This window comes from Harpegnathos saltator, unplaced genomic scaffold (assembly GCF_003227715.2).
Source record: "Harpegnathos saltator strain DR-91 unplaced genomic scaffold, Hsal_v8.6 scaffold225, whole genome shotgun sequence".
Lineage (NCBI taxonomy): Eukaryota > Metazoa > Arthropoda > Insecta > Hymenoptera > Formicidae > Harpegnathos > Harpegnathos saltator.
This window is the reverse complement of record NW_020230012.1, coordinates 224,136-230,979: the sequence shown is the minus strand read 5'-3', so window position 1 is coordinate 230,979 and position 6,844 is coordinate 224,136.

Below are 6,844 nucleotides of genomic sequence, written 5' to 3'. Positions count from 1 at the left end.
GTCGCGCAAAAGCTTACATCGCTATCAAGCAAATAAAAAATCGATTTCCAATAAAGGAGAAAGCATACGCGCGCGCGCATATTATTGTATAAAAATATCCTCGGGTTAACAGCGTACCGCGCTTGTTTATTTGTCTCTCATATTTTGTCCTTCTCGATCTCATCTTCCCTCTCAGTCTCTTGCTTACTCTATCCATCTATCTATCTATTTATCTATCTTTCTCTTTCTCTCTTTCGCTCGCCTACATCCACCAGCTTTGTATGGATCCACCGATGCGTAAGACAGCTGAGCCCAGTAGGGCGAGATGCCTTGCACGTTTAAAACGTCGGTAGCGGTGATAGCGTGAGTATCTAAAGGGTGAGGCCGCTTTTCGAATGAAAGAGAGAGAGAGAGAGAGAGAGAGAGAGAGAGAGAGAGAAAGGGAAAGCTTCGCTAAACGGGGATTGCAGCAAGGGCAAGTTATAATTATTCAAAATAGCGGTGCTTTGTTTCAATCCGCGCTCCAGACGTCGCGATGACTCTTATTTCGCGACCCTACCTACCCTACCTACCACCCTCAAAACTGCCGTGTGCTTTCGGTGTGCGCCGGCGAAAGGTGAGTCAAGCCGCGCGCGTTCTCTCCTAATGGCGATAATGATAATAACCGTGTAAAAATTACGCCACAGGCGTAAAAAATAGGGACTGACAAAAGAACCACGAACCGTCGACGAAGAACGTTTCACCGGTACACGGTCACATCCACATTCACAACCGCTCGTCGACGTAGCTTCGCGGATATTCATATGCAAGATAATGGCCTATTAACAGACGTGAATTCTCATAAAGGTATTTCGCCGGTAATTTCCGTTGGGTATAACCGGCAACGAAAGATCGCAAGATCACGAAATAATTCCGATGGAGTTAAACGCATTACACGCCGCGTTATACACCGCACACGCGCGCACGCCAGTAACGATATTTATTTTTCTGGGGACTTAGCGAAGCTTGGAAATGAGGAGATTTACGGTGCGCCCGCGGGCTCTCTCTCTCTCTCTCTCTCTCTCTCTCTCTCTCTCTTCCCCCTTCGCACTCTCGGATTCTTTAATAATTTCTGTTAGGATCCCGTGAGACGCGGGAGCTGGCATTTCCGAGTTTACCCTCGCTCGCTTTCGATAAGCGAAGGTGAGAAGAGCGAACGAGGTGGAAAGAAGTCGGCAGCAAGTCGAGGGAGCGAGAGAAAGAGAGAAGGACGGAGAAGGGGGCGAAGAGAATGGGTTAATAAATAGTAACGGATTATTACCGAAATATAGGGAGACGGCACGGAGCATAGTACGGCTACGGCTACGGCTGCTGCTGCTGCTGCTGCTGCTGCGTCGCACAAGTTCCCGAAACTATCCACAACCTTCTGCAACTGACTGCCGTCTTATTGCCCAAGTTCGGAAACATCCCACGGGGACGGGCAAGATGGGGGACATGTTCGTTCTTGCGTACAAGTGTTTCTCTATTTTTCCCGCGGCCCGCTGGCTTCTCCAGCACCCTCCCGCGCCAACCCTTCCGGCTTTTTGGAACTCGCTTTGTAGCGAACGATCAAAGTTTTCCCCGGACCGGTCATGAACAGTACGCGCCGGACGGCACCGATCGCTTCTCGCAACTTTTCTCGCGCGTTTCGCCTTCCCCTTCGGACCGGCTGAAAATTCACCAACAGGAACATGCCACCACCGTCGCGCACCACCCTCGCCAGTTCGAGCGGTTATGTACACATCCGAATAATCGTCCGTGTTTTTACGCTCGGATAGTCGTCGACGCGAGTCTTCGCGCCAGCTTCATCGATCGGTCGCGCGTGTCAACGACAATTCTTTGTAACTTCGATACTTCCAGTTGCGCTTGCGGAATCGTGGGCGAATTCACAGTCGCAGATTCGAAAGAGAAACCGCGTCCAGCGCCGGATACGAGGCTCAATCGTTAAAAGTCGTTTGTCTGTTGCAACGATCGGCGCGATGTGCGTGCAATCGCGGTGATAAATCGGCCGATGCATCACGCCGCTTTCGGCACGATTACGAATGAGTACGCACCTGAGCCATTTCTTCAGGTGTCACGTCGTTGGTTCGGTTACGCGCGTTAGGCATCCCTGTTATTTGTAATAGCGCCATTTATATACACGTAGCAACCGCATCATGGCGGGTGCCCATCGCGCATTGCGATCGCAGAGGTCGAGGAAGAGCCGAGGGTAAATATAAATTTGTATTTCCAACGCGCGTTGGATATAATAATAAGGTTATGCGAGAAATATTCTTTCTCGGAAATCTCTTTGAGGGGAAAAAAACAGAACGATCCTCCGAACTCATCGAGCGATCCGTCATTGAAATTCACGCCAGGGACTCCGCCGTCGTGCAATATCATACGATACGTGCAATTTTTTTCATCAATGTACAATAGATCCGCCCGAACAAATTAAAAAAAAAAAGAAGATAAGCGCGGAGATAGAAGATTGCACGACACAGCGCATCGATGTCGAAGGAAAATTTATTCTTTCAGCCAACGCACGTGAGGCCATATTTAAAAAGAAACTGAAAAAACTCGATTTCTCTTTAATTCGTCCTTTTTACGACGCGAGCGCGCACGAATGCGCGTCTTCGATCTTCTTGCGCACGCGAATATTAAAAACCGAGCAAATTTTTCTTTTCAATCCATCAAATTCTTTTAGAAATCTATAATCGTTGTACTATTTTTACATGAGTGTGAATGTATAAGTTACAAATCTCTCTCTGTCTCTCTCTCTCCCTTTCTCTCTCACTCTCTCTCTCTCTCTCTCTCTCTCTCTCTCTCTATTTTTTCTATTTTGATCGCAATTGAAAATGAACGCGCGTGGATAACGAACATGGATAAAAAAACATTTTCTTTCCGTCGCGCTGTAATATCCACATGACAGCACGATGACGGCACTTTTAATTCTCTACCTATTAATCTCTCGCCGATCCATGAATTAGTCCCGCTTGGAACCACAGCTGTCCGGATTGGGAGGGAGGGGAGGGGTGCGTGAGAGAGAACGCTTTTCGGTGATACCGCTCGGTATCCGTGCGAGTGATAACGAGGCTCGTAAAATTGCTACTGTGAACGATGGGCCGTCGATTATTGGCACAGCTGGGATTTGCCTGATATGACCAAAATCCGTCGGCTGTTCTGTTCTGTTCACTTCGTGCAGCATTTACTTCGCGGATCAATTTTTAACTGTAGTCCTCATCGCAAATCGGTAACGCGAGACGGATCGGTAACGTGTAACCCGTCGCGACCGAGAAATAAAGGGAGCGGGAAAAAGAAGGAAAAAAACTACATCGACGATCGCTGCCGCGAGTGGATGGATTGCGTCGATTTTTCCAATTTACAACGACGATTGAAATTTCCTGCAAAAATATTGCAGGGAAGTGCTCTTGCGCAAAACTTTAATGCGCCGTATTCTCCGTTAATATTTAGTAAATGCTTGCTTTTCCGTCGTCTCATTACTTTTGTAAATTTTATCGCGAGAGAGAGAGAGAGAGAGAGAGAGAGAGAGAGAGAGAGATGAGGGGAAAGAAAAAACAACGAGAAACATGAAAAGCGGAAAAATCATGAAATTCCGTCCATCCCATTGTTCAGCTCATTCTTGCTGTGCATTTCGCTCACACAATTTCCCATTTAGAGACCGATGACGTGACGAACTGGCCCGACTCGGCGACTTCGTGCGTTTCTACGCGATGTGAGAAGCGCGGTATTAACCCCGGGTATCGTCGTCACCTCGCGCACGGGTCATTAACATTTCACACGTATCGTACAGCAATTAACCCCGTTTCAAGCTCTACGTGGTGGTCTGCAGGGTGAATTAATGAAGAAGGATGAAGGAGTCGCGTCGCATCAAGTCTCACGTCTCTCTGCGCTGATCGACCGCGTGGAAGAGATTAAGAGATCTCGGAACGCAGTCCCAGTCGATAGCGACATCGCGTCGGGATTAGTATCCGCGCATTTCTGCCGCGATTGACAATCAAATTGTTTCATCGACGATCGACGAACCAGTCAGGAGAGCCGATCCTCCGATCTCGCAATATCGCGCTCGCCTGCAGCTGCAGCAGCAATCGGTACGCCCCGGAATTCGTCCGCTTGCCTCTCTGCCTGCCCCGTGGACCATTAACAATTTCGAGCGATGAATTTATTACGACCGAAAGCTGCAACGTCTACATGCAACGCGCAAGCACACCACGTCACGCTGATCCTCCGTTTGAAGCCGTGGCGTCGTGGTTGCACAAGCAACCTAATTAATCCCGGACGCGAAGAAGATTATTCAGGGGGACGACGTCGAACGCGCCTCGCGCGCGCGCGCGCGCTCGAATAAAATGTGTCTCGGATTTGCGAGCATGCAGCGGCGCGAGCGATATTTCAGCGACAGCGGGGGCTACCTCATTTTCTCATTGTCTCTATTAACCACCGTGGCCGTGGCCCGGAAATTTATAACTCGGAAGAGGGGTGGAGAAAGAAGAGCCGTCGCCCCTACTGCGAGGTGCGACGGTAGTGGCCGCGCAAGCTCATCTGGCAACATCTTTTTTCTTAATTCATTTGCCGCGAGGATTATTATTCATCAGCCATTACGGCGCTAACGAAACGCGAAACAGCGCAAAACCGGGAAGACGAGGAGAGTGCGCCGTCACGATTGCCTTTCTACATTTCGAATGGGGGATTTTACGGTGTGAGCGGTGCGCGACTTTGACGGGCGGCAGGAGGAAAAGACGGAGGATGGGGCGGGAGACGAGAATGTGCTGGGGAAGAGGAGGGGCCGAGGAGGGGGGAGGAGGAAAAAGGCAGAGGCGGCAAAAGCAAGGAGGACCTTTCGAATTGTTAATGCGCGAAGAGCTGCCTCGACTTCTTTCCATTAACTTTAGTAACTACGTAGCTGAAGATGTACCGCCCGAAGAAAACCGACTCCCTCTCCTCCTCCCTGCCAACCCTCTCAGTCTCCTCGTCCTCTTGCTCCTTCTTCACTCGCACCCGCTCTCTGCCGTCTCTCACCCCATACCATTCTTACTTTCATCCTCGTTATCCTTAATCTCGTTTGCACGGTAACTCGTGCCAAGGACGTTAGATAGGACGATACGATATCACGAAAGACCATCTGCGCCGCTACACCCGATCGGCGGCGTTGCATTGCTAATGCAATAAAGCTCAAAGCCGGGAGGGTGGAGGTGGAAGTCTTCTTCCAGCCCAATCGTTTATAATGCTGAAGGAAAAAGCGTTACGCGCCGAACCGACCTTTCATCGTTTTGCACATACTATACGTGACACTCTGGCCGTACACGTCTCGCGACCAAGCCGGCTTTCTCCCTTTCTCTCTTCCTCTCTCGCTCTCTCTCTCTCTCTCTCTCTCTCTCTCTCTCGTAAACAACAAGCGACGAAGCCGACAATACATTGAGATATGTCGAGAACTCTCGCGCGCTTAAGCTCTCGTTATTAAAATGCTGAGAGCGCGTTTTCGCGACGCCGACTTATTTCGGTTTCCCGCCAGTGCCTACTACAGGTATATACATGTATGTCTGCTACCCCCTTAAAGCTTAATCGCCCGGCAACATGTCCGAGAGCGAGAACGAACGTCGGTACAACATTCGTACCTCTGGTAAGGGCGATCTCGCGGAATCCAAGCGGAAGGATAGTACATCTCACGGGGACAGCGATAGCTTTTGGTAGCTGCAGCTGTGGCAACGGGACAACGGTCGGACACAAGAAGGACGAGCGTCGGTGAGTGTCGCTTCCTGCGTCGTTGAATTTCAAATTGCATCGCCTTCGTTCACCCCGTCTCTCTCGGAGTGCCAACGTCGTGCGACGCGCCACACATCCTCCGCCGACACATGTACGGGAGAATCCGAGGAGAAAGAAAAAGTGACTTATGACGAGAGAGCACGTGGGAAGGACGAGGAATTTATATGCAACGAAGAAGAGAGGAAGACAGAGAGAGGCTGCGAAAGCGGATATGGATCGCTTCGAAACTTAGCATTAACAATTTCCTCGAGCTCCTCGTCGGGAGCTCCGGAGCCACGGCTATCTTTTACACCATCGAGTTTAAAAAGAAGGATCAATCTCGCTCTTTCTCTTCGCCGCAACTTTGCGGAGGCGTACGTCCCGCTGCTCGTCTAATTCTCATTATCAAAGCCGGTAATCACGACGGGACGAGGAGAAAGTTTTTGGGGAAGCACGCGACATTCTCGTCTACACGATACATATGTAACTTGAAAACATTGAAATATCGACAGGTGTCCTCGAATACATTTATATATTCCACGAGGGTCCCCCGACCCGACAGTTGGTATAACGTGGAGCTTTAAGCTCCGGCGGTTGTTCCTGTTGCAGGTCTGCTTCTGACTGGAGCAAAAGAAGCGAAGAGGAGGATGAAGAGTTTGAAAGAAGAGTAGCGAGAACACGCGAAGGAGGAAGAGCAGAGAACAACGAGAGAGAGAGAGAGAGAGAGAGAAAAAAAGAAGCGAGGGTGCGGAGGTAGGGCGCGGCGGGAAAAAAACTAAATTTCCATCGGCTGCCGCCGTCGGCGTCGTGCTTGGGAAACAATGAGACGGAATTACAGCGTGCGGTCTTGCCGCCGCCTCTCGGCTCGGCATTGTCTCGCGACGTGAATTTACAAGTGAATTTCCCGGTGCCGCGACGGACGCGGGTTCCCACACATACACACACACGCGCGCGCGCGCGTATTCGTGTGTTTATTAGCCGTCGTGTGTCGAAAGGAGGGCACGTGTCAATGAGAAGGAAAAAGAGAGAGGGAAAGAGAGAACAAAAAAGAATCCACCGGCGAAATTCTTGTAATAACGTCCTGTGGATCGACATCGAAAAGACCTCA